Raw genomic sequence first — 26,545 nt, forward strand, 5'->3', positions numbered from 1 at the left:
TTGCAGAGCAAGCGCTCCACAAACCTGGTTTTTAGAATCGTGAGTAGGCGTGGCTTCGTGCCGTGCCTACTCACGAGTAGACCTCCCGACGGGAGGCTTAAAAGCAGCCTCCCAGCTCGGAGGTCTCCTCAGTATGCCCTGCACGCTCACGCAGGGCATACTGGGGCTTGCGGGGGCCGCGCGGTCCCCGAGCTCCCCAGCCCCCGCCGGCTCCATCATGGAGCCAGCAATTGTGTGGGCAGCCAATCCAGCTGCCCAGGGCTCCCTCCCCGCTCATCCTGCAGAACCGGGTCTCATGGATCATGAGACCCGACTCAAAGTATTGTTCCCCTTCAAGTACAGGTGGATCAATAGTATTCAGAACTGGAGCAGCACAGAACTTCCCTTCAGCCTGTGCTGCCAGAATTGAGGATCTTCTAAGCAGATAACCGAATCAAATGAAAGCCCTCTGGTGCAACTTGATGTGAGTCTACTCATCCATTTGGAAGAGAGCAGGGCTGTCCTTGGGACAGGGCAAGAAGGGTGACCACCAAGGGGCTCACTCTTTGGAGGGGCCCCACTCAACTGTTACCACCATTAATATTATCTGGAAGGGGGCCTTACACTGGATTATTTGCCCCAGGCTATGCGTCCTGCCCTGGAAGAGAGTCAGCTGCTCTGCATAACCCTAATCAGGTCCTTTCTAGGGAAGAAATTATTGGTCCTCCCCCACAGCTATCCTGTACAGTTGTGATGAAGAAGAGAAGATAAATATTTCTGACCTGGTTTCAAAGCTCTGCATAACTGGGCACTTATCATTTCTCATGCCCCAGCAGGGAGACCACCACTCACTGACTGGAGCCTTCTGTTGCTGTGCTTGCTGCCACTGAACATTCACTCACCTGCTGTCTTCTTCTGGGCTCAATCCACACCACCACCAGAGTAGAAGGCAGGCAAGTGAACTGGTGGCAGGTGCTAGTGTGGTGAGGAAGAAGAACTTTTCCTGCCACTGCAGTAGCAAAGAGGAGGCAAGGAGGAGAGCCTCTGCCCACCCACCCCCAGAGCTAGTCTCCCTGAGTGCTGTTCTTCCTCAGTACTGCTTCTTTTTGTTCATTTGGCCACCCTCTCCTGCACCATGGAAGGGTGGCAGTGATGATGAGAGGAAGAAGCAGGGTATAGTGGAGGGGGGATGGAATGCTGATACTTCTTGGCTTCTCTGGCCGTTGGGGTGGGCATGGCCATGAGGACTGTCGTGGAGAACACCTGCACTTCTGAATTTGCAAATATATCACTGGCAAGAAGTAGGGGCAACTGTGCATGGCACATAGGAAATAGCACTTGTGTGTCATGGAGAGCACTTCTAGCCTAGCCTATTCCCCAATAGGCCAGTTTGCTATGTGTGTGAATTTTGGTTTTGTATGGAGAAACTGGCAGCAGGGGCTGATTAAGCTTTTTGCTGCCCATAAGAAAAAAGGCTTTTGCCACCCTTTTACCTTAAATAAAAATGGTTTGCCTTTTTTTGTAATAAGGTAAGGGGGGACTTCCTCCTCGCCCACTCCACCCTTGCTGCAGCTTCCACTGCCCACAAAGAGAGGTGGCAAAATTTGAGGAGGGGCAAAATATGCTGCTCCTCAAATTTTGCCACCATAGGCAAATGCTTATTCTGCCTCTCCGTTAATCCACCACTGGCTGTCAGTCATCTAAATCCCCAGCCTGCTCTCTGAAATGGTCCAATACAGAAACACCTCATCTGCTGCACTTAAGAACTAGGTCAAAGTCTGCACATCCCAGCTGACACTTTCAGTCATATTTTGTCAGATTCTTCCTCTTGGTTTTTCTTCTAGAATCATGTTTCTTGAGACTGGCAGGTACTATGAAGCGCTGTTCCTTCTTCTGCTCCCAAGAGACACGGAACATTAAATAAAAATGGTATGCACTGGTGCTTAAAATTAAATGTCATTTTTACTTACAGACACTAACGTGTACTGGGTAGAAAAATCACACACCCGATAAGTGTGAAATAGACAGAAAAAAGGAAACATAGGTGCAAACTAAACATCCCCTCAAAGCCATGAATGTCCTTCTACTGACATATTTCCATTCAAACAGGCATACACTCATTCTCTCTATTGTGAAGAAGTGTTTTGCTTACCACTTTCTTTAAATCAATCTGCTGTCTTATATCTCTTCCTATAATCAAGTCTACAATTATGGAGGCTCTTCACCACCTGCTGTATGTTGCATTCTATATTAGCCTGTCCTTTAGTGATTCCAACAAAAGCCAAACAGAGTTATTGCTAATCATATACTAGAAAATGTAATTGTCCGACAACTGTTCAAGTCCTCAGCAGCTGCATTATGTAAAATGGCAAGCTGTGCAATGTATCAGACCGTAATGTTTATGCACATTCATTGACCCACTTTTGCATTAGAGACAAGATGCATCCTCCCCACTGCCCCAGCTTAGAGATATAAATTCTTGAGTCCCTCAGGATGGCATTTCTAACAACTCACACCAAACATTATAACAATGCATTCTCAGGGGATAAAATAAGTGCAGTGACTTACCAGAAGCAGCCGTATGAAAAAAGGGGCAATCTCTGATAACTTGGGGCACCTGGAGAACTTCTGCTCTACCTTAGAGTCCCACAGATCACATTGTTGTTGTTGCAGTTATCTTCTCCTCCAAAACCCCTATGTCATTAATACAGAAGAGAGGAGACACCAGAGAGGAGATAAAGGTTGATTCACACTTAGCCCACAACCTACTTGCAAAGCCAGTAGCCAATTAGTTACCTAGTTAGTTCCAGGTAAGTCAGCCCCCTTCTCAATCAGGACCAATGTCTGTGAAGCAGATTATATAAGGAAGGCTTGCCTGTCCAAGGCAGGCGGTGATAGCTTGCAAAGCCTCACTGGGAGGTGTGGAAAGGGGCGTACCTCTGGTTCAACTTCACTACTTCCAACAAACTGAGAAACATGAGCATCTGCAGCACCAACCTCAAGCTCCCTTCATATCGGAGGGGGAAGCACAAGTTTCCCACTCTGTGTGAACCCCCCCCCCCATTGGCAACAACCCATTTGTTTCCCTATTGCAAATGCTCAGTTGCTTGTTGAAAGAGCTGCAGTTGCAGCTCAAGTGCCACATGGAGAGGCACTCACTCCATTTCCATGTTTGGCACTGACCACCAGTGTAATGTCCGAAGCAGTCTTAGCACACTTGGTCTATCCACCTCTCTCTTTCCTCCCCTTGCATCATCAATACATGTGTTTCACTCATTTAAATCTCATCAAAAAATATAAACGATCACTAGCCAGATCTTATTAGTGTTAATGCATATTATGATAACTATGTTGATTGTACAGAGCTATTAGTTTTGAAAGGATTTTACAAGCATTAACTAATTGAAGAAGACAGAGCCTCAAATAAAGCATTTCCCCCCATTCTGTTAGCAAGTGTACATAAAGAGATAATGAGATTTACCCATTACCTAAGCAGTTTTGTGGTTAACCAGGGTCTTTTGATATGAAAATCCTGGTCATGATGATAAAAGTGACAATAATGACTGTTGAGGGGAAAAGATCAGCTTGATTCTCAGTTAAATATATTGCATTTGTGACATAGAGCAACTTCCCTGGCTGAAGTCCTCCTGTAGACCATCACTAAGCTTAAAATGGGTTTCATAAGATTATGTTTAATAGGATGCTACAAGCACAAAACACAGAGCTGCCCAAAACAAGGAATTAAAGACCCACGTAATTACTTTTAAAGACCGTAATCTATAAAACATCATCTGAGACATAATGTTATACTATTTCCGAAGTTATTTTGTACATAATTCCATGTTGTAATAATATACTCATTTGAAAACAGAACTGTGCCATTTGGATGTGACTAACTCATTATTTGTTCATTACTGTTTTTGGTATTTTTGATTTTTGTTTTTAAACTGATCATACATTCAGTCTTTGCTGGACAAGAAAAGAAGTTGCCAAATCTCTGCTCTCCCTCAATTATAGAACATACTCAGTTACACCAATAAAGCTGCCTTGTATAGCAAAGACATATATGAAATTGTATTCCAATAGCAGAGTTAAAAGAAATGTAACCATACCTTTGCTGCTCAAATGATAGTAATTTTCCAAAATAACATGAATAGCTCATAACCCATCATTATGTTGCTCACTGATTCTGCCCCCACATTAAGTATGCATTGAGATCACTAATCAGTTTGCAATGAGGGCCAAACTATGACATCACTCAACCCAGCTCACACACCCTTTCCAAACGTAACACACAACCACAAAAGCCAGAAAGAAACCACAGTGCCTCCTCCTGCATATGGCTCTGTGCAAGGCTGCATAGGGAAACCACAAAGTTCTGCAGAGAAGGGTTCAAGTCTTATTGCAAAAAGAGTGCCTCCATTCAGACTATTTCTGTAGCACTACACAAAGCCCATCATATCACTATATGAAGGGAATAAGCTTTATGGGATGGAGAGGAAGAGGGACCACACTGATAAGTAAGTTGGAAACCATAACAAACTCACAGAAGAGACAATACTATGAGTGGCATAGAAGCTACTACCACTACTACAATTTATAGATTGCTTTTCAACAGAAGTTCTCAAAGCAGTTTACATAGAAAAATAAAGCAACAAACAAGATGTAAAATAAAATAAAGTACATACATAAATAAGAGCTCAGTGGAAAGGGTGAGATGGTAAGAAACAGGGCATGTGGGAATGAGTCCAACCCAAAAAGACTCCCCAGGGCACAACTTTTGGAGTTCCTGGTGAATTTTGATAGAGAGCAAGATGATTTTATTCCACACTGTCAAAACTCAGATTGCATCACAGAAGCTAGAACAGCTTCATGATTCACACCAGTCCAGTGAAGGGGACATGATGGAAACAGTTGCTCTCTAGATGGAAGGACTACACCAGCCGTAATTTCTTAAGGGTTTTCAAAGGGAGCCCCGTGTAAAGCATGTTGCAGTGAGGTGACAAGGGAATAGCCCACTGTGGCAAGTTCTGACCATCCAGGAATGGATGCAGATGTCACACCAACTGATGCTGGACAAAAACATCCCAGGCGACAGCTGCTAACTGAGCATCCAAGAGCAAGGCCAGATCCAGGAGCACTTCCAAGCTGCAAAGCTGCTCTCTTAGATAAGTAGCACAGCTACCATTGGACAACAGGGGGCAAATGTCCCTGGGCCACTTGATGGTCAGGGGACCATCACGGAGCCCCTCACCCCTTACCTAGGGCACCATCTTGTCCTCCTCTGGCACCCAGCCAGCCAATGGCGTTTGCCAGCTGGGAGTGTGAGGTGCAACTCTTCACCATTCCTTCCCAACAGGAAACCTGTCTGGATGCTTTTTTCCTCCCCCTTGCTCAGAGTGAGGGAGAGAAAGCAAACAGTCAGATGGCCTTTCACTCAAGGAGTAGGAGCTGCATGTTCCCCCTTTTGGCTGCTGGCCACATCCCTTGCATTTCAACACCCAAACCAGGCTTGAAAACAGATTGAAAAGGATCCAAATGATCATAAAATAAAATATCATGATGTGCTGACATCATTCATTCATTCATTTCATTTCATTCATATACCGTCTGACTCCAAGGCTCTAGGCAGTTAACAACAGTAGATACAATAAAAAAACCAATAAAACAACCTATTAAAAAACCACAATGCATTAAAACAATTTAAAACATCCAAAGATTACTAAAAGCCAGGCTAAAAAGATGTGTCTTAAAGACTCTTTTCAAGGATGACAAAGAAGTTAAACCTTGAATATCTATAGGGAGCACATTCCACAGCCCAGGAGTGACTTCAGAGAAGGCCCTCTCCTGAGTCAACACCAGATGAGCTGGTGGCTCTCTCGGTGACCTTAATGTGCGGTGGGGATCATGCAGAAGAAGGCGCTCTCCCAGGCGTTCTCCCAAGCAGTTTAGGATTTTAAAGGTAATTACCAGCACTCTGTATTTTGCCCAGAAACCTATTGGCAGCCAATGCAATTGTTTTAAAACAGGTATAATGTGGCCTCTACAAGATATAACATGGTATCTCCAGAGACCAATCTAGCCACTTCATTTTGAACCAACAGAAGTTTCCAAACTACATACAAAGGTAGCTCCATGTAGAGCAGATTGCAGTAGTCAAGCCTAGAGGCTAACAGAGAGTGCACCACAATTGTGAGATCACTGTCTTCAAGGAAGAGACACAGAGCTGTCGTATCAAATGAAGCTGATGGAAAGCATTCCTGGCCATAGCCTCAGACTGAGAAATCATTTCCAAGCTATGTACCTAAGAGGGAGTGCAACCGCCATCCAGAACAGGAAGATCTATCATGTCCCTTACTATGAGTACCCCAGGGATCTGTACTGGGACCGGTGCTTTTTAATTTATTCATAAATGATCTAGAAATAGGGGTAAGCAGCAAGGTGGCCAGATTTGCAGATGATACCAAACTCTTTCGGGTAGTGAAATCCAAAACGGATTGTGAGGAGCTCCAAAAGGATCTCTCCAAGCTGGTTGACTGGGTGACAAAGTGGCAAATGAGGTTCAATGTTAGCAAGTGTAAGGTGATGCACATTGGGATAAAAAACTCCAACTTCAAGTATACGCTGATGGGATCAGAGCTGTCGGTGACTGACCAGGAGAGGGATCTTCAGGTCGTGGTGGGCAGCTCGTTGAAAGTGTCGACTCAATGTGCAGCAGCTGTGAAAAAGACTGAAAATTTTGGGTGTCATCAGCATAGTGATAATACCCTATTCCAAAACTCTTGATGATCTCACCTAGCAGTTTTATGTAGATGTTAAAAAGCATCGGAGAGAGAATGGAGCCCTGAGGGACACCATACAATCGCTCTCATTTCAGAGAGCAACTATCTCCTAGTGACACCATCTGGAATCTACCCAAGAGACAGAAATGGAACCAATGCAAACAAGACCACCTATTCCCAAATCCCTCAAACAATCCAGGAGAATACCATAGTCAATAGTATAAAAAAACTCAGAAGGTCCAAAAGAACCAACAGAGTCAGACTCCCTCTGTCCATTACTTGTTAGAGATCATCCATCAGGAAGACCAAGGCTCCACCACTTAGTATGGGTGTGTTAAATGGCTCGACTTCAAGCCATTCAGCTTGAGAGCGTTCAGGTCAAGCCAAAACAGACCCAGTTTGGTTTGAACTGTCTCAAAAATCACTGGTAAAGGGCAATCCAGAAAGGATTTTGCTTTTTCAGAAAAGGGGTGGACCAGGGGACCTAAAGAAGAAGAGTTGGGGTGGGAGGGAAGTAAACATTTACCGTCAATATGCCACTGGTGGTGGCTGCAACAACTGTGGCGGTCTCAGGGGTGGTTGGTGTGACAGCGGGGACTCCCCCCTACCTCTGCCAGAGTGGGCAGGACCAGTTCAGGCCCATTTAGGGGCCTGATTCAGGCCTCTGCACCTGTGCGGAGGCAAAAAATGGCCAGACATGCATGTATAGAGGTCATTTGTGCTCTGGCAGGGGGAAGTCCCTGCCTTCACCCCCGAGCCCTCTGCAGCATCATAGCCTCCAAGTCTCACAGGGATTCTGGTAAGAGAGATGTTATTCCGATGGACCAAAACCTCTCCACCCCTACCCCTACCCCTAACCTGCTCCACCAAAGAGTACTCAGCAGGGAGAAACTAAGCCCATACCAGGCCACCAGCTTCCCCCAACCAGTTTTGTTATACAGGTGAAAGTCGAAAAATTAGAATATCATGCAAAAGTTCATTAATTTCAGTAATGCAAATTAAAAGGTGAAAATGATATATGAGATAGACGCATTACATGCAAAGCGAAATAAGTCAAGCCTTAATTTGTTATAATTGTGATGATCATGGCGTACAGCTCATGAGAACCCCAAATCCACAATCCCAGAAAATTAGAATATTGTGAAAAGGTTCAACAGTCTAGGCTCCAGGTGTCCCACTCCAATCAGCTAATCAATCCATAACACCTGCAAAGGGTTCCTGAGCCTTTAAATGGTCTCTCAGTCTGGTTCATTAGGAATCACAATCATGGGAAAGACTGCTGACTTGACAGTTGTGCAGAAAACCATCATTGACACCCTCCATAAGGAGGGAAAGCCTCAAAAGGTAATTGCAAAAGAAGCTGGATGTTCCCAAAGTGCTGTATCAAAGCACATTAATAGAAAGTTATGTGGAAGGGAAAAGTGTGGAAGAAAAAGGTGCACAAGCAGCAGGGATGACCGCAGCCTGGAGAGGATTGTCAGGAAAAAGCCATTCAAAAGTGTTGGGGACTTTCACAAGGAGTGGACTGAGGCTGGAGTTAGTGCATCAAGAGCCACCACACACAGACGGATCCTGGACATGGGCTTCAAATGTCGTATTCCTCTTGTCAAGCTGCTCCTGAACAACAAACAACGTCAGAAGCGTCTTACCTGGGTTCAAGAAAAAAAGAACTGGTCTGTAGCTCAGTGGTCCAAAGTCTTCTTTTCTGATGAGAGCAACTTTTGCATCTCATTTGGAAACCAAGGACCCAGAGTCTGGAGGAAGAATGGAGAGGCACACAATGCAAGATGCTTGAAGTCCAGTGTGAAGTTTCCACAGTCTGTGTTGATTTGGGGAGCCATGTCATCTGCTGCTGTTGGTCCACTGTGTTTCATTAAGTCCAGGGTCAACGTAGCCGTCTATCAGGAGATTTTGGAGCACTTCATGCTTTCTTCCGCAGACGAGCTGTATGGGGATGCTGACTTCATTTTCCAGCAGGACTTGGCACCTGCCCACACTGCCAAAAGTACCAAAACCTGGTTCAGTGACCATGGGATTACTGTGCTTGATTGGCCAGCAAACTCGACTGACCTGAACCCCATAGAGAATCTATGGGGCATTGCCAAGAGAAGGATGAGAGACATGAGACCAAACAATGCAGAAGAGCTGAAGGCCGCTATTGAAGCATCCTGGTCTTCCATAACACCTCAGCAGTGCCACAGGCTGATAGCATCTATGCCACGCCGCATTGAGGCAGTAATTGCTGCAAAAGGGGCCCAAACCAAGTACTGAATACATATGCATGCTTATACTTTTCAGAGGTCCGATATTGTTCTATTGACAATCCTTGTTTTATTGGTTTCATGTAATATTCTAATTTTCTGGGATTGTGGATTTGGGGTTCTCATGAGCTGTACGCCATGATCATCACAATTATAACAAATTAAGGCTTGACTTATCTTGCTTTGCATGTAATGCGTCTATCTCATATATCAGTTTCACCTTTTAATTTACATTACTGAAATTAATGAACTTTTGCATGATATTCTAATTTTTCGAGTTTCACCTGTACAAGCCAAGTTGGCTCCCTCGTTCATGATCAAGTAATGGATGATTTCAGTCTTATTTTGAACTGACAAGGGGCATAGCAAGGTTGGAGCAGGCCCAGAGACAAGATTTTAAAAAGCACCCCCCTCACTGAAGCTCAGCTCATGAAGTAAACAAATCTTAAATGAGGCTGAATTATTTGTTAAAGGTTTTGTAAATTGTGGACAATGCAAATCATTTAATGGTGCTAGAGAAAGGCATGCTGTTCTGGTAGCTCCAGCTCTTAACACTCACATCAATTTCAGAGGATGAATAAAACTGAAGGAAGCCCTGGCAGGTGCATGGCTGGGGGAGTCAGTCATGTGATTTGCCTCTGGGCACCCTCTCCCCATTATAGTTATGCCCCTGGAACCAACCTGACATTACAAAGGAGCAAGGTCAGGTTCTGTGGGTGGGTGGAACTACTCACTGAGGCCTGAGAGCTGACAGCATAGCTGGAAGTAGAAATGGCTATGAGATTTCTGGTCTCCCTTCCCCCGTAATGTCCTGCTGACTTGCCAGTGCCAGATCTTCTATTCCCCACCACTAGAAATTAAGGATGGGAAGCAATTTGTGCATGCAGACAACCCATTCTGAAACATGGGCATACAGGAAATTATTTCACATGATCAGTAGGAAAAATATAAAAAAGAAGTGTCAATCCAGCAGGTGGCAGTAAACATAAGCATTTGGTAACTAATATCTGGATAGTGTCATGCAGCACAATCCTATGCATGTCTACTCAGAAGTAAATCCCATAGAGCTCAGAGGGACTTAGTCTTAGTACCAAGTAAGTCTGTGTAGTCCTTCAGTCTTAAGGTGTGAGTGCGTGGCCAATCTCTATCATAAGATAGGTGACCTCTATCACAAAGACAGCCAGTTCCATAACATCTTAACATGAGATCTTTTTGGAACAGATTTGTGCTGTGTGTGTAAAGCCAGCTGTTTTCAACAAATCAGTTTGAGGGCTCTGGCATTTGATTTGGCCTCAAATTGAATAGCAGAATTTGATTCATGGACACCCTGTTGTTGGATATTTAGTGCTGTTTTGAAATGGCCATGCACTATGCTAATCATCAAGCAGTTTGCAACCTCCTTCCTCCCAATTCAATGCCCATGGTGCAGGAAGGAGGGAACCTGCTATCAAAACCATTTAAGAACAGCACAAACTTATGCAGCTGGCCTGCTTTCACTCATACAGACATTCTCATGAGGAAATCCAGATTTCATGCCTCAAGAAAATCTTCACTTCTCTACCCCAGAAGTGTTTAAGATATATTCAGATATATATTGAATTTAATTCATTTTACTAATGTGGTAGCAAGAATTCTGTCAAACTGTTGAATAACTCTAACGATTTTTAAGAATCGCAAAAGCCCCTATTAGTTTTTAAATCTGGAAGTCAATTCTGGAAATAGATACGATACTCATCAGCCATTTTCCATTGTGGGTATGAACCATAAAATCTAGATCACAGTTCAAGGCCTGGTCAAGGATATGGCATTGCACTGATATACTTAGGGAAGAGGGTAGGGATGTGCATGAGCGTTTGTGCAGCCACCCAGCAGGGTGGGGAGTGCTTTTCTTTAAAAGCAGGTAAGGAGCTCCTAGAGGTCACTGCCTGTCAGTCAAGACAGGGCTCACTTCTAGTTCACTCTTTAGGGTAAGGAGAGCCATTCACTACAGATGTCTATTTGTTATGTCTGTATTCTTCCTCTAGCTACATATTTTGCAATTTTTAAAATAAATAAATAAATAAATAAAATATTACCCTTACCCCCTCTAGGGGAGTTGTTCAAGGCAGCAGGGGGAGGCATGGAGGTTCCCCCTCCCGCTGCCAGCCTCCCTTAGGCCATAATTCAGCCATTTAGCCGCTCTTTGGTTGCTCGTCAGCCTTTCCCCCTTGGTGTGGCAGCCATTTTGGAGGCCACCGTGCCCGCGCAATGGGCCTCTGCATGTCCTGGGCTGAATTATGGCATAAGCGAGGCCAGTGGGGGGAGGGGCAACCACGGTAGACCCCCCATTCCTCAAACAACTCCCCCGGAGGAGGAATAATTAAAAAATTGCTACTTCTCTTTTTCACCTTCATCATCAGGTGTTGATTATTACCTTTAAAGCCCTGAATGGCTTAGGTCCGAGTTATCTTAGAGAGTGCCTTCTTCTGCATGATCCCCACTGCATTTTAAGGTCATCTGAGGAGGTCTGTCTTCAGTTGCCACCACATGTCTGGTGGCGGGCCTTCTCTGTACCTGCTCCTGGGCTGTGGAAAGCATTCCCGGCATAAATCCATAATCTGAGTTAATTATTGTCCTTCAGGACAGCCTTTAGGACCTATCTGTTTGGCTTGGCCTGGCCTTCCAGGGTTTTTAAACTGTTATAAATGTTCGGCCTGGTCCTCCAGAGTTTTGAAAATATTTAAAATGTTTTAATTGTTAATTGGTTTTTTGTTGTTTTTATAGTTTTTCTTTAACTATTAATTTATTTACATTGTTTTTATTTTAATGTAAATCACCCTGAGACATTTTTGGAGAGCGATATATTAAATTGAATGAATGAATGAATGAATGCATGAATACATAAATTTATTAGGCTTTAACAAGTCCACATTAAAATCCAGGGCTTGGGCCCTGGGTATTTAAGATAGAGTTTTCTTCGCTATGAACCACACTGTCCATTGGGATCATCAGGAGAGATCTGTCTGCAGTTGCCACCGGCTCCTCTAGTGGCTACTCGGGGACGGGCCTTCTCCATTGCTGCCCTGAGGCTTTGGAACATGGTCCCTGCTGAAATAAGAGCCTCCCCATCTCTTAGAACTTTTACAAAGGCAGTCAAGACACATTTGTTCACCCAGGCTTTTAATTAGATACTGTTTTAATAGTTTATGGGTTTTAATAGTTTTAATGTTCTAAATTTTTGTAATGTTTAAACCTTTTTATTTGTTGTTTTCATTGTTTTATCATAAACTGCCTAGAGACTTGCATTTTGGGTGGTATAAAAATACAGCCCAATATTTATTTTAAATAAATAAAATAAATAAAATTAAAATGGTGGTGTGAGCTGACCATCGAAGATAGGTGATACAAAAATGTATCATTTTTGTTCATATGTACGGATTTTGTGAGGGCTGCACTTTTTGATTGGCTAATAGTAATAAATGGCAGTGCTGTATCATTTTTGTTCATATATTCAGTTATGCATGGTTGTTACCTTGAAGGAAAATTGTAAGCAAAAAGGACTTACATGAATATTTATTCTTTACTTCTGTTTCATCATCTCATTTCATTTATTTACAATAGCACTTGTGGGGCTTTATATACATGTGTATGAATGGAAATAATTTGACAAAGATAATGCTAAATTATGCTTTCTAATGACTAAAATTGTACTTTGGAGATGAAATATACAAAAACAAGAAATATTCTTCTCCTCTGAGTACTCATTTTAATGCTGATGGAAGAGCTGGTATTGCAAGAGGAAAAATATATTTATCTGACTGTGGTTTCATGACCTGTGCAAGATTCATAATATCATCATCATCAGTTCTTTTTCTTTAAACCATATTTAGTGCTTAATCATTAAAATTATTGTTATTAATTTTGCAAGGACCTGTTTAATTTTTCGTAGATCCAGTTGACAGCAGTGCTGCATTCCCAAATACACTGAAGGATGTTTTCTGGCAGGCAACCAAAGCAGGACTGGTTGAGAAACTCAGAATCATTACACTATAGATAAAAGAGAAAATTCACCGCCTACTCAGGTCCAATAGGGATGTGCATTTTGATTTGGGAACAAAACATTTTGTGTCCAAAAATAGCACTTTCAGACATTTTGTGCACATACTGCAAATAAAAAATGCCTCAATGAAGAGTTTTGCAGCCAAATCAAAATGACTCCATTTCGGCAACAAAGCTTTGTTATTCGTAAAAAAAATTCAGACCTGTTTGGTGAGGGTGAGGGCAATCGCTAGCAGACTGCAGTCTTGTCTCAAGAGTCTCTGCCTTTACATCTTCTACAGTCTTTGAATTTCTCGCCCTTCAGGCCTGCAGGCCAGGGCTGGATGTGGCAGGGAGCCTCCAGAGCGGCAGGGACAGGGAACTTGCCAGCCTGAGAGCTCCTTGTTTGTGTGGGCAGTGGTGGCAGCAGGGCATGGCCATGGTGGAGGAGGCCCACAGTGGGGTGAGGAGTAGGCAGCAGTGGTGGCCATGGCAACAGCCATGACAGGGGCATGGAGGAGGAGGCCCACAGCAGGGTGAGGAGGCAGCGGCAGGCCCTAGTAGAGGAGGCGGGCGGGCAAAGATGGCAGGTAGGGAAGGAGGGAGCCCGGCGCCAGGGAGAGAAAGCACTGCTGGTGGGCAGGGAGGGAAAGCTCCCGGTGCCGGGAGGAGGACGGGGACAGATGGATTGGGGAAGGAGAACAGAAGGCAGAGAATGGACTGGAGAAGGAGAGCAGAACCACATGGAATGGACTGCGACGGAAGGGAAGCGGGGAAGCGGCGGGGAGATTGGCTGCATGTGATTCAGCTTCAGTTTCAGAGCAAGTTGGCTCTGAAGCTGAAATTGGAGGGTTTTGGGGAGCACCATTTCAGCTACAGGTCGAATTGTGGGGGCTTCGGAATTGGCTGAAACCGAAATGGAAAATATCCAAAATGCACAACCCTAATGTCCAATAAAAATGCCCCAAGCCTCAAGAAACGTAAGCTGCCAGCTCAAGCAAATCAATGAGTCTTAAGTTTTCACTCGTTATTATGACAGAAGGTTCCAGTTTTGAAAAAGAATGGTCTCTTCCAGGCCACTATATGTAGCATGTTCAGCGGAAAGAAGTGCTTTCTACGTATGTACGTTCAAATCACCTCCTTCTCTCCAAGCACTTCTCTTTATAAGCAAATGATAAAATAAATAACCTAATATAATGTATCAAGGACTAAGAAGTAGTTACAATAATTAATCTCTCACCTTTCATAAAAGGAGTAGACAATAAATGCAGTCTCTTTTGTGTGAGAATGAGTAAGGGATGCAAGTAAAAGAAACAATATAGAAGATGGATATACAAAACACTTCTTACTCAATTGCATAGAATTATTATTTCTGTTCTTGTTAATATTTGGCTTTTGTTAACTGATTGTGATTTTATTGTTGGCTGAATTAATTAATTTTGTTGAATGAAAAAATATAAATGTGCATTTTGGGGGAGAATGAGTAAGAAATCAGAAATTTTTGAAAGGGAGGGGTGAGGAACAAGAAGGTAGTGGAGAAGATGACACAGGGCAAAAGCCGTAGCATATCTTCAGTTCACACACAAACATCTACCCGTTAGCCACATAAAACCCAAGACTTGTGGAAACTGCTCCACGTAGATAGTCATTTGTACAGAGCCACTCACTATATTTATCTGCAAATTTCACAGTACCACTGAAACTATTTTTGTGGTTTGCTATGGCATGATCAATCTCTACAGATCAGCACATTACCATGAGGAGAAGCCTCTGCTATATGGGTACCTTATTAGTAGGATACTAAGATATCTTAACAAAGGAATCTACATGCCATTGTGGTGCACATTAAATAGTAGCCCGATTCACAAATGATGTTCAAAATGCACACAACAGTACATAAGAACATAAGAACAGCCCTGCTGGATCAGGCCCAAGGCCCTCTAGTCCAGCATCCTGTTTCGCACAGTGGCCCACCAGATGCCGCTGGAAGCCACAGGCAGGAGTTGAGGGCATGCCCTCTCTCCTGCCATTACTCCCCTGCAACTGGTACTCAGAGTCACCCTGCCCTTGAGGCTGGAGGAGGCCCACAGCCTCAGTACACACAATCTGTATTCTAAATTTATGAGGGGTCCAGACCCCACATCGGATTTTAACCCTGAATATATGTATAGTCATCCTGACAAAAATGCCCCTCCCTAAGCCCCATGCTGCCAGGAGGTTATTTTGTCTCATCCCTTCACAGGCAGTCCTAAGAGTTGCTTTGTTTGGGGGTGGGGCTTGAGAGAGGCGTTCGCCGATCCCCGCTCCAAATGCTCAGTCCGGCTTTCATTTCCTTTCACTCCCTCCCACCCTAGACACAGAGCAGGCTTCCATTGGTTGTCCTTTTAGGGGCCGAGTAGGAATTGTTGGCTCTTCACGCATTGGTCTAGTGGGGAGTCTTTTTTCGCCTACTCCGTTCTGCTTTTCCTGGTTTAGTTAGTTCGGTCACAGCTTGGCAGGGACAGTGCAGGCTGGGTGGTCAGTATGAGGGATTGAACATTGGTAAGCACCCTTGGGCAGTTAAAAGGGTAGATTGCTCAATCGATCCCTTGTGGTTTTGGCGGCCCAGGGACATTGATTCACCATACCTGCTTCAGGGCTCCACAAACCTCAGGGCTACATGGCTTGGGGGTGGAGCGGGGGGTGAAGCCCTAGAAGTTGTCCAGGCCCATTTGGAGTTGACTACGATGGGGCAGAAGCGGGTTTTCCCTGCTTCCTTTCTGAGTCAGGGTGTGTCTCCCATACTAGGTGCAGGGGATGACAGTGATGTCTGAACCCGGCCTTTGTTAGGCCTGCACTTTTGGGGGGTGGAGTCTCAAACCATCCAGTTCGCTTAGCTAATTTAATTTGATTTGATTAATAAATTTGTGACCCTTATATCCATAATTATGTGTCTTGTGTTTCTTGGGGCTGTGGTGTGGACAATGTATGCCCACATATGCATAGACATACAACATAAGATGTGAATAGCCCGAGTGAGTTGCTCTGAAGCCACATTTGGATTGACAAGGAAGAGGCCACTTGCTCTGGCCCCCAGATAGCTAAGAAGTGGAGCTATCAACCTGACTTTGAACTTTCTCAGCCTATGAGAAGCTGTATTGCATAATCCCTGGTTTGTTGGCAGCACATGGTATACTCTGCTAATCCGTGGTTTGTTGACAACACATATTTGAACAGCCCTTTCTTATGATCAGTGAAAGGGCTTGAGGGCAGGTGGTGGGGAAGGCTGTGGGTGGTGGGGAAGGCTCCTTCCCTGCAGATGACCATTCCTCCATTGCTGGGCGCGCTCACTGCGTGCCCAGAGGATCCTCCACTGCCCCAAGCAGCACAGAAGGTTGGGGGCTGGGACACCATAAATCCCACAATGCATTGCACTAGTGCATGGTGAATTGTGGGGATCCCTGCAGTGATGGGCAGGCACCCGTCATGGCTACAGCATTAAGCAGCCGGCGCTGCATATGATTTTTAAATAATAGGGCTAAGGGAGCACTCGCTCCCTTAACCTCATTTAAGAGGATGGCTCTAAAGGTGGGTTTGCTGCTGAGGCGCCACTGGGATCAGGTGCAATCCTGGCGGTTCTCACATGCAGCCAAACATAGTCTTGTCTGCCTTAGCCTAATCTCGGCTGAGCATGAGAACAGCCTAACAATCTACAAGAGGAGAAGTTTACTGGGTTGTTCGGGTTTATAAGCGTCAGTTCTCTCCAACCATTTGATCACATGGAGGCTCTACACATGAGCAGTGTGTAGAGCCAAAAGGGAGTTTGCGAGGAGAGCAGGTTTGACCTGCTGTCCCTGCAGATGATCAGGGAGCCCTCCCTGGGTGGCTGGATCAGCCACCCAGACAGTTACCAACTCCATCAGCAAGGTTTGGGGGACCTCCTGGCCTCCAGAAGTCCCATTAGGTACTTTTGGGTACCTTCCCAACACCAGGAGGCTTGTTGTAGCCTCGCGGTTGGGAGGTGTCATAGATTTAACCCAGCCTTTGTCTTAGAGCCAGCCCACATGACAGGAAGAAAAATGCTGAATCATCCCCTTTCTATATGTTCACCCACAAAGGTTGTTCCTTTAAACTTTCCTGTATGTAGTAGCTTTTTCACTGCCGCTGCCACCCAATTATTACAGAGTTTTTAAAACAAACACAGAGAGAGAGATGGATTTGGGTGGGGTTCCTGGGAGACTCCCCTTCTCTTTTTATTGGAGAAATACAAAAATCTTCCACATGCAAGCTTACACGTGGTGAGAAACCTTGGTAGCTGAACATTCAAATTGAGGTGTGTTTGCACCAGAGTGAAACCCGTTTCAGCCCCAACTTTCCTGAGTTAAAAATCTACTCAAAGAGGCTGGTTAAAATTTGCAAAGACCAAAACAGAAAAATAAATTTTATTCAAAATACCACAGACAGTTTCCGTCTGAGGCTTTCTCAGCTTTTAGTTACATGTAAAAAATACTCAGTAGATTACAAAGTTCCTTCCAAAAAGCACTCCAACTAATATTAGAGTGGCACCCTTTAAAAATTGTGGTTATCCAGTTGCAAAGAATATGGATGCAAGAAAATACAGAAGCACCTTTTAAGTTTACAGAGACTTTTTCAATGCCCTAGCTGGATGGATGGGTGCAAGCTATGGCTTTCTTAGCTTAGTTATATTCTAGGTAAAACAACAATAGACCAGTTGCAGGGATATACAAAGCACACAAAAGGAAAAAAAAGTCTAACACAAACTAACAAACTGTTCCATAGGCTAAATTTCCAGAAGCCAGAAGCCCTGATGCGAGTCAAGCTTCCTGCAATCCTGTCTCTCAAGGATCTACAGATGTCCTTCTATGAGAGAATTCTCCAGGCTAGCTTTTGACCATGAGGCAGAAAAACTCCATTGCTCCTTACTAAGCCTTCCTCCCGTCCTCTCTCACCTCCAGCCTAGCTCTTCTGAACAAAGACACATTTCTCTTCCTGCCTCATTGCCCTCTAGGTCCCACCCACCGTGTGCTGAGTGGCTGATCCCTAGAGGTCACCACCAGTCAGTCAGGACGGGGTACACTTCCGGTTCACTCTTTAGGGGAAGGAGGGGCTGTTCGGTGACTGATCACTACAGGAGGCTACTCATGAGTAGGTGCGGAGCCTCACCGTGCCAACACATGATCATTTAACATGCTTTTGGGGCACTCCTGACACTTAAGAGGACCACTTAAGAGGGCCACTTTTCAGGCAGACCACTTAAGAGGACTCACCGCTGCACTGCCACCAGGAGCTACATGGCTCCTGTTGGGTCTCACGGCCAGCCGAAACCAGGATGGGCTCCCTTAGCCTGGTTTCAGCTGGTTGTGAGAATAGTCTTATTGACTGGGAGGCAGGGTTCTGACTATTGTTGACATTTCATAACTCATAGCCCATTGACTTCCTCAGTAATGGGACTGTCTTCTGCATAGCTGTAGCCTCCTGTAGTAATCATACACAAGTAATGTGTTATAGCAAAGCTGTTCCTCTGGCTAGAGCACTTATAGGAAAGATGATATGGCTCCTGGCCCTAAGACAAGCTGCACTTTGGGTTGGGACTACTTCATACTTGGGTTGAATTTCAGGCTACTTCATACAAAATACATTTGAAATAACAATATAGTATCATGAGCCTTCTGAAGCTTTAAATTCAGTTATAATGTTTTCTCTCTCTTTTAAAGGAAAAAAATATAAGATACTTTAAAATATCTTTCCAAACCTTAACATAAAGTCTGAAATGGCATACATACTAACAGAAGATAAGATATTTGAGTCTTGGGATGATTTTCATTTATGCATATAGTTATTTTTACCTCAGGAAGAATTCTGATTATTTTCTGGAACATTTAAAGGTCCAAGCGTCATCTACAAAATGTAAAACTAGCAAAGTGAGGAATATACCGTGTGATTTATGAGCTTTATGATAATTTTTTTAAAACACAAGAGACAAATCTATTTTCAAAAATGTCCTAGTCACAAATCAGCTGGCATAGAAAGATAGAACAGATTGTAGATGCAATAAAAATATGCTTGATGAAATTGTGTAACTTCTTTAAAGATGTAGCTTAAATAATGTATATAAAACAAAAGGAAAATCATAAGTGGATGAAGGGAGGAATCAAGGTCCTGACCTGTCCTCTATCAGGGTAGAGCAGGGATTCTCAACCATGGATCCCCAGATGTTGCTGATGTTGTTTCTTTTTTAGATTGAGAGCTCTTTGGGAACAGGGAAGCCATGTTATTTACTTATTTACTTATTTACTTATTTTTTAAATTATTATTTATTTTTAACCACTTTGGGAACTTTGATTGAAAAGCGGTATATAAATAGCCATCGTATTGTGTCATATTACACCTCCCATCATTTACAGTCATAATGGCTAAATTTGACATCTTCATGGGTAGATTCAACATGTTCATGGGTAGATTTCTAATTGGTTATTAGTAGTGACTGCAGTCAGATACTCAATGGGTGTATCTATGGTACATCCCAGAGTGCCAAAGGCAAATCCGCTGAATGGCCATTCCAGGGTAACCCAAATGGCAGGCTGCCAAAGCCGCACCTATCCTAAAAGAGTGCAGTGACTAGTGAGCTCTGGTCACGCCAACAGCTCCAAGGGCCTTACGCACTACAGCCCAGAACTGAAACTGCAAGAGTGGCTGTCCATACACATGAAGGAACAGGTACGCCCCAGCAAACCCTCGCAGGCTAGCAAAGTGTTCCAGGGTCCCAACAGGGCACAAAACAGGGTTGTCCAACTTATGCAGTGTAATAACATGCCCCCTACCCTTCTGGTCCATTTTGGAAAATCTTGATCTTAACTCAACTCTAGAGGATAAACTGCCCTTGCCCTTGAGAAATAACTCACCAGTGCAAATACCCCCCCCCCCCCCAGGCAACCAAGGCGGCTGTTTGGAATAGGGCTGCCTCATAAGACGATGAACAAACAGACCCAAAATGCCCCATCACTACCTGCAGTGCATCTGGGGCCACTGGTCAAGCCTAGCCAGTGTCTCTTGGGCCCACCCTTCCACCATATGTTTGATCCTAAAGTCACCTGTGTGGTCCTGCAGTCCCTGTGACTTGGCGGAAAAAAGCAAAAGCCACCAAGTGCCCTGCTAGAATCCCAGAAGCTAAACCTCTGGACTGTAGATGTCTCAGGTACTGCATAAGGTATTCCGGTGGGGCAAGCCAAAGCTGGTCAAGTCCTACCTGAGACCTTAACTCCTAGAGTGCCCTGACCTTCTTAACATAGGCAACCTGTGTTCTTGGAGTTAAAGAAGCATTAATTGCTCTGCACACTTCTAAACGCCAAGCCTCCAAAGCCACACGGGCATGCGATCAGGCTGAGGCGCTGCTCCTAGTGCCAGCTGGTGGAAACAGTGCACCTGAAAATGAGACAGGGCATTCTCAATGCCACTCTGGATGCCAGGGACATGGTGTACCATGAATAAGATGTTATGTCTTAAGCAAGCAAGCACAAAAGCCCTAAACATTCTTGGAAAGTTGGGTCCCTATTGATGCCCTTTTCCGTCCAATTAACACGCATGGAGCTAAAGGATTCGAACACAGCTCATGACACCAAGCAGCCCATAGGCAAAGCCCAGTCAATATAGTAGCTCCCCTGAAATACAAATCCTAGTAGATCAAAATCCTTAGGGTACACGGGTAGGAGGCGAAAGGCAGATTCGATATCTCACTTTATCAGGATCCCACGTCCACAAGAGGACCATCCAGACTGCCTCATCCAACAAGGTATACCACACAGAGCAGAGTTCTACCGGAATGCCATCATGAACCAAGCCTCCCCAAGGAAAAGACGGGTGATAAATAAAGCAGTATTCCCCAAGGGCCTTCTTCGGGACCATCCCCAAAGGGGAGACCTGAAATGTGGGCAGCAGGAGGGGCCCAAAAGGTCCAAGTACTCTTCCAAGTGCCACCTCCTTATGTATCTTCCTTGCAATCACCACTTCCATACCTTGTACTGACTTCAGATTCTGAGCCATGCTATGTTCCCCAGGGAATGTGCAAGGAATCCTGAAACCAAACGTAATCCCCGCTAACAAGTATTCCATGCGCTCCTGGTCCAGGTAAGTCACGCAGTAGACAGGCCAATACAGAGCGTCTAGTTGGGCTGGTCCCCTTTTCCATTGACACTCCCTTGTAGCACACCCCCTCCTTTCCTATGTCCCATGGACTGGTCCTTGAAACCACCTCTAAATCCCCTGGTGCATGGACCACAGTGCCTTCCCCCACAGAAACAACAGCCATGCCTAAACCTACCAGGGGAGTGAGAGCATTTGCTGCTACACAACAGAGGGCTTTGAACAGCCTGTGCGCCCACCTGGGATGCAGCAGGTGCCACTGAGGCTTTGCAAATTAGGTGCCCGCTGTCAGACCACTCTCCCTACACAGGCCTGGAAGGGTCATAATTTGCAGTCACAGCTCCTGGTGTTGCTTGTTCCACAGAATTGTGGGGTCCAGAGCTGTGCGCATGCAGAAAGAGCAGTTGTACCACTCCCAAGTGTTGCCCACAAAGTCCATGTATTCCCTATGGATGATGTCAAAATATTTCACCAGCGCCGGCCCATTAGCGGGCTGGACCTAAAAGATTACCCCCATGTAAACAGTGAAAGTTGAGAGCCAATTACTCCAGTTATGTTCAATGGGTTTCCTCTTTGTTTTCTCTTTATCTCTATCCTGTTCACCTTCTTTAACAATGGGCTCCGGCTCCCGAAAGAGGAGCTAGAACACGTCCACAAATTCACTCCTCCAGATACGCTCCTTTACAGAGGGAAGCAAATGATTGCCCAAAGGCAGAGAAGTGTCCCCAGGAGGATAGTGGTCCTGAGACGGAGCTGGTAGTGCAGATGTTGTGTTTGGTACAGCAGGCCATCCAGCCAAACCCATTGTATTCAAGGACTGCCAAACCTGGTTACACAAATTGTAAGGCATGTGCTGCCCAATTGTTCCTGGGAACCAGCTGTAAGGATGTGGTGGAACTCCATAGGGTTGCATGCCCCAAGACCAGAGACCTTGAGGGTACTCACCCGTGCCAGCATCACCAGCATCCCAGCTGTCCACAACAGACTCCAGAGGCTTTGGTGTGACCAGGTGTCTCCGCTTCCAAGGCTGCCAGTCTATCAGACAGAGCCTGCATCAGTTTCACATTGTTAGCCCCCCTAGTGAGCTTCTTAGGCTGTGGTGGCAACTCTGAAAGCCCACCATTATCTTTCCCATCCTGTGGGGCCTTGCATTCATTTTCCAAAGCTTCGAGGGAAGCAATGAGTGCCCTAATAGTACCCATGTCCCCATCATCATCTGAGGACAAAGAGTTAGGGGGAGCAGGCCTACTAGGTGGTCTGACAGGCCTGCCCCTTTCTTGCCTGTGGCTTTTTTGGGGCCCATGGCAAAGCTAGTGTACTAGCTTACCTTGCAACTGCAGAACCAAATGCCGCCCAGAAGTGAGCCAGAGGAATTTACCTGGCCCAGCTATATACAACATCAAATTAATTTTTTAGAAGTAACCCAGCAGGGAATCAAGCTGCCAGCCTCTGGCTTCCAGGGCAACAGGCTTCCATACTCTGCCACCAGGGTGTTACCCAAAAACAGCTAAAGGCCAGTAGGCCTGATGAAAGCCACACACACACACCCCAGCCCAACAAAGGACTGCTGTGCTCAGCAGGTCTCTAGCTCCACCAGACACATCACCTGAGGAGCCCCCACCTGGCTCCAATCACACACATGCCTAGGGAGAAGGCTCAGACTAACCCAATGGAGACAGCCAAAACAGCGATCAGCCACCCCCCACACGCTTCAAATCAAATGGGAGGAGACCCCCATTGCCACGTTCTGCCTTAGTTCTTTATTTTTTCAAGGTGGTCATATTCTCAACATTGACTTTTTCAATTTGTAAAATTATGGGGATTAGGGGATTAGTCTTCAGCTCCTATTACTATTAAGATAATGAGGGGTGTGGGAACAATCTAAAATTGTAGGCTGTGTTTGCTTTTGCCGCCAGCTTCACAGATAACTTTCTGTGTAGTCTCTAGCAGCTAGTATCTTAGTGCTTCAGAAAATGTATCTTAGAAAAAGTGCTAAGCATCTCAGAAAATAAGCATAATCATTATTATTTATTATTTATTCGATTTCTATACTGCCCTTCCAAAAATGGCTCACGGTGGTTTACACAGAGAAATAATAAATAAATAGGCTGGATCCCTGTCCCTAAAGGGCTCACAATCTAAAAAGATAGACACCAGCAACAGTCACTGGAGGTACTGTGCTGGGGGTGGATAGGGCCAGTTACTCTCCCCCTGCTAAATAAAGAGAATCACCACATGAAAAGGTGGCTCTTTGCCAAGTTAGCAGGGCTTGCTTTTCCTCACAGGAATATTTCTAAGGCTTATTTACTATTTGTAAAGTACATTGGTGTCCATTTCAGATGAAAAGCACTCCGTGTAAGTTGTGTAATGCTGTTGTATCATTTAATGTAAGAGTCTGCAAAAATTGCAAATGAGATCCCAAAGAGCCCATAACTTTCCCCAACCTTGCCAAATCACTAAGAAGAAAATGGATTTGGCTGCAGAAAATTATATTGGGCTGTCCACTTGCACCTGCAATTCATGAAGTTAAACACATTTCCTGGTCTTTCACCAGGAACTGACAATTATGCAAGAACCGAAGAATCACCAACCTGGATCAGTCCAATTCTCCACCTTGGAACATGGCCGATCTCACTAACAATGGCCAGATGCAGGAAGCTTAGCCAACACAGGCATCCACCAAGAGTCATTCCTGGCTGGGGGAGTGAAATGTTACACATAGGAGTTGTGTCTCCTAGTGCACTGAGGCTGTTCTCACGAGCAGCCAAACCCAAGCTTAGGCAGACAAGTCTGGGCTTGGCTGCCCATGAGAACTGCCGTGAGTCACGTGGATCATGTCCAAATGACCTCGGAGGTCATTTCCAGCCACCCCCGACCCATGGATACGTGGAATTAACCCATTTTTGGCTAGGTTTTTCTGTATATGCTAAGGTCAGGTGTCCATTACTGGACCGCGGATATGCAAAACCGCAAATGGTGAGTCCACAGATTGCAAAGTATGCCTGTACAACCATTTACACATTATATTCAGTGCACAATCAGTAGTATGCTTCCTATGTACCCTCCATTGAAGAGGGCCTGCACCAGATTCATTTTGAAAATGGAAGTATGCACAGTTCTCACAAAAAACACATATATGTGTATCACTCCCCTGTCCCAGACTGAGCGAATCAATTTCAAACGTTACCCCATTCAGTAGGGGTATGTGTTCAGCGTATCTGAAGAGTTAGGGCAATAGGCTTTGAAAATCTGATTGTATGGATTGATTTAATTGTTGTGAGGATATATTTTGTCAGTTTCCTTGAGACTTAAGTAGTGGTGAGTTGGTCCTGCGGCAGCAGTGAGCATGAATTGTCTCCTGTACTAAGCAGTGTTTGTGTTGGTTTGCATTTGGATGAGTGATGACTTGAGAATGCCATCTTCTGAAATATATTCTCCTTAGGGAACAAGGCTGTAGCTCAGTGGTAGATGATCTGCTTTGCATTCATAAGGTCCCAGGTTCACTCCTGCATATTGGGCCGGTAAAAACTCCTGCATGAAATCTTGGAGAGTTGCTGTCAGTCAGTGTAGACGGTACTGAGCTATATGGACCAATGGTCTGACTCAGTAGAAGGCAGCTTTTGATGTTTCTATGGCTTTGGGCTGAAAATCTGATGCTGAATGGATAGTCCATTATTTAGCATCAACTGTTAGAGATTATTCTGTAAGGAATCAATACTCTTGCACTGGGGAGGGTGCCTAGAAGTGGGACTCAGATGCATTACTCTCTGCATCACCATAGTAACTTGCCAAATGTGGGAGATGCTCACCAGCTGTCTATTACACTTCCATGCACCTGCTGTGAATGTCTAGAAGACAATATTGCAGCTATTAGCACAGCAGGGATCAGATGTCACAAAGGGCCAATAGGGTTGCCCCTGGTTCTATAAAGCTAACATCCCTGTTGTTGTTCCTCAAGGACATATTGGCTTGCCTCTCTTGGAGGACTGAAGGGCTGCAGTCATGAATAATAAGTCAGTGTTAACAATATGTAAGGTCTAACTTGTGAGCTTTTGAAGGTCCAAGGAGTGTAAGAAAGGGGAGATCATTTACATCTTTTTTTTCTGTCCATTATTTTTTTCTGTTGTATTTTCTCCACAGAAAATGCCATTGTCAAAGAATCACTATAACACAACTAAAACAGCCCTTCCACAATTGACTGATAGTGTTCTTTGATCGTATTACTGAATTATAAGGATTGTTGGCTAACATTCCACAAATTGCTCTGCTGCTTACAAATTGCTCTGCTGCTATCCAGCTGCAATTCTGACAGCAATAACAGGGCATCTTGTCAAGGAAAATGGCATCTTTAATGGGTTTCCACATTTATGTCTAATGTCTGGAGTCCATTACTCACATAAAGAACCCAGAAAGTACAAGTTTTGTAAAAAGCCTTTTGTATATATGGACATTAAGTTTGGAAAACAATATTTAAAGAGTGCTAAGTAATGATTGGCCCCCAAGGACACCTGAAACCATTTCCATTATTTCACATGACTGGTTGTCAGCTACTGCAGTTACACATATTGAGCTAACATGGAATGAAAATTCAGTAATAGTAAAACCTTTTTGCTCTTTGAATATTCATGATGGAATATCTTTCTCTCCTTTACACCTGAACTTACTCCTATTTTGTGGATTAATTACCCAAATGGGTTAGATACATTGAATGAATAAATCAATAGAGAAATCCTTTTTGTTGTTCTGTGAGCATCTAATTTGTTAAATCCTACTTTTCCACTAGAAACCTAAATTGCTTTAATTAAGAGCATTCAAGCTGCTAATGTACTTCTGTCAATATTTCTTCCATGTGATTATTTCTAAACCAACATTTTGTATATCTGTTTAGATCAAATGAGACTGTAGAGTCTCAAGAGTGGGAGAATACTGAAAATTATAGCCAAATACTACAGCTTTAGCAGAGACGTATCTAAGGGAAATAGTGCCTAGGGCAAGCACTGAAATTGTGCCCCTGTCCAAAAATCTGACGCCCATCCTTCAGATAACTTTACCATAATATTAGCTCAAAAATACAGGTCAAGCTCGTTAATATTTTAATTAACACATTATGGCACTACATGAAACTGGGAAGGCCTGAGTTCGAATCCTCATTCAACCATGAAAATCACTGGGTGATTCTGGGCCAGTCATGTATCTCTCAGCCTAACCTACCTCACAGGGTTGTTGTGAGGATAAAAATAACCTTGTTATGTTCCTCTGAGCTTTGTGGAGGAAGAGCGGGATATAAATGTGAAAAATAAAAATAATAAATAAATAATAATTATCATGAATGTGCAAACCCACATCAAGGATTCTCAGATTCATCTT

This window comes from Hemicordylus capensis, chromosome 3 (genome assembly GCF_027244095.1).
Source record: "Hemicordylus capensis ecotype Gifberg chromosome 3, rHemCap1.1.pri, whole genome shotgun sequence".
Classification (NCBI taxonomy): Eukaryota; Metazoa; Chordata; class Lepidosauria; order Squamata; family Cordylidae; genus Hemicordylus; species Hemicordylus capensis.